We start from the raw sequence: 2,885 nt of genomic DNA, 5'->3' as shown, positions 1-2,885 counted from the left end.
CACTACCCATTTATGATAAAAATTTCACAGCAAACTGGATATAGAAGGGAACTTCCTAAACCTGATAAAAGGCCTCTACAAAACGAAGCAAAACAAAACTACAACCAACATCACACGTAATAGTGAAAGACTGACTGAGATCAAGTTAAGGATGCCCACTCTCCCTATTCCTACTCAGCAATGTACTTGAAGTTGTAACCACTGCAATGAGGCAAGAAAAAGAAATAAAACACATGAAGATCTGAAATAAAGAAAAATCCCAAAGATTCTACAGAAAGCTACTAGAAGTAATGTGGGTTTGGAAGGGTCACATGATACAAGGTTAATCTTTTTAAAATCATATATCTATATATTGACAAAGAATTTTTAAAGTACTGCTTGCCAAAGCATTGTAAAACATGAAATACATATGTACAAAATGTGTATGCTGAAAACTATAAAACTTTGATGAGAGAAAAGGAAGACTACCTAAATAAATGGAGAGAAACATGTTCATGGATAAAAAATTTCAATAATGTTAAGATATCAGTCTTCTCCAGTGAAATCCCAGTAGAAATTCCAGCAAGTCTTTTTTATACAGATTGACAAAAAGATATTAAGATCTCTATGGAAAAACACAAGACCTAGAATATCCAAAAAGATTTTGAAAAACAAGAAAATATTTAGAGGATTCACATTATCTGATTTCAAGACTTACTATAGAGGGCACCTGGGTGGCTCAGTCGTTAAGCATCTGCCTTCGGCTCAGGTCATGATCCCAGTGTCCTGGGATTGAGCCCCACATCAGGCTCCCTGCTCCACGGGAAGCCTGCTTCTCTCTCTCCCACTCCCCCTGCTTGTGTTCCCTCTCTTGCTGTGTCTCTCTCTGTCAAATAAATAAATAAAATCTTTAAAATAAATAAATAAATAAATAAATAAATAAATAAATAAATAAAATAAAAGCTTTCAAATTAAAAAAAAAAAGGCACAGGACAGTCTCTCACAACAAAGAATTATCCAGCTCAAAATATCAGTAGTGCTGCGATTAAGAAACCCTGAGCTAGAAAAATCAAGACAGTGTTTAATTGACATAAGGAAAGAGGTATACATTAATAGAACAAACTAGACTCCAGAACTAAACCCACCCATATAAAGTACCCAGGCAAATCAACAGACAAATATAATCTCTTTAATAAATGGTGCTGGAGCAACTAAGTGCCCATATGCAAAAGACGTTAACCTCGACTCTCTGCATCATATACAAAAATTAACATGAAATGGACCACAGATCTAAAGGTAAAAATAAGACTATAAAATTTACAGAAGAAATCATAGCTATTTGTGACCTTGAGTTAGGCAAGTATTTCTATCCTTAGATATAAAAACCTGCAAATCTTTTTTTTTTTAACATGGAATGAGGCCTCTTTAATTTTAATTTATTTTATTTTAATTTCAGTGTAGTTAATATACAATGTTGTGTTTGTTTCAGGTGTACAATACAGCAATGCGAGAATTCCATATATTACTCAGTGTTTGTCAAGGTAAGTGTACTCTTCATCCCTTTCACCTATTTCACCCCAAAACCACAAACGTTAAATTTAAATGCTGATAAACTAGAGTCCATCAAAATCTAAAACTTATGTTCTTTAGAAAATATTGTTAATGAAACAAAAAGACAGGCCACAGGCTGGGAGAAAATATTTGCAAAGAGTGTATATGATAAACAATTTGCACCCAGAATACAAAAAGAAAGCTCAAAACTCAATAATAATAAAACAAATAATCTAATTTTTTTAAACGGGCAAAAGATTTAACAGACACTTCAAAACGGATACAGATGGCAAGTAAGAAAACGAACAGATAAGCAGCAATAACAGCGTTAGTAACTGGAGAAATGCAAAGTCACACTACCATGAGATACCACTAAAAACTACTGGAATCGCTGGAATTTAAATTTAAAAAGAAAGTTGACAAAACCAAGTGCCAGTGAGAATACAGAGAAGCAACCAGAACACTCATACATTGCTTATGGGAATACAAAATTGTACAGCCACTTTAGCAAATAATTTGGCAGTTTCTTTTTCTTTTTTTATTTTTAGAGGGTCGGGGAGGGAAAGGGAGAGAATATCAAGCAGGCTCCATGCTCAGCGCAGAGCCCAACGCGGGGCTTGATCTCACAACCCTGAGATCATGACCTGAGCCAATATCAAGAGTTAGACACTTGGGGTGCCTGGGTGGCTCAGTTGGTTAAGCGACTGCCTTCGGCTCAGGTCATGATCCTGGAGTCCCGGGATCGAGTCCCGCATCGGGCTCCCTGCTTGACAGGGAGTCTGCTTCTCCCTCTCCCACTCCCCATTTGTGTTCCCTCTCTCGCTGTATCTTTCTCTGTCAAATAAATAAATAAAATCTTTAAAAAAAAAATTAAAAAATAAAAAAAATAAAAAATAAAGAGTTAGACGCTTAACCAACTGGGCTGGAGCCCCAAGAATTTGGCAGTTTCTTATAAGATTAAACACATATCTAACGTAAGATCCAGAAATTCTACTCCTAGGTATTTACCCAAAAGATGAAAGCTGCCCACACAAAAACTTTTATGCTAAAAACTGGAAGCAACCCAAATGTCTATCAACTGGTGAATGGATCATCAAACTGGGGTAAATCCCAATAAAAACAGTACAGAAATAGAGATACATATACGCAATAATATATATGATTTTCAAGAGCATTACGTTAAATCAAAGAAGCCAGACATAAATATGTTACATACTGTACGATTCCATTTCTATGAGCCTCAGTTAAAGGCAAAATTATAGGGACAGAGAATAGATTAGTGCTTGTCAGGGACTGGATGTGTAGGGGGGAGAAGACTGACTACAAAGGAGCAGGAGAGAATTTTTGGAGGTGGG

The sequence above is a fragment of the Mirounga leonina genome, unplaced genomic scaffold, assembly GCF_011800145.1.
Source record: "Mirounga leonina isolate KUSES-001 unplaced genomic scaffold, KU_Mleo_1.0 Mir_166, whole genome shotgun sequence".
NCBI lineage: Eukaryota > Metazoa > Chordata > Mammalia > Carnivora > Phocidae > Mirounga > Mirounga leonina.
The sequence above is the reverse complement of the archived record's forward strand: the minus strand, read 5'-3'. Positions refer to the sequence as shown.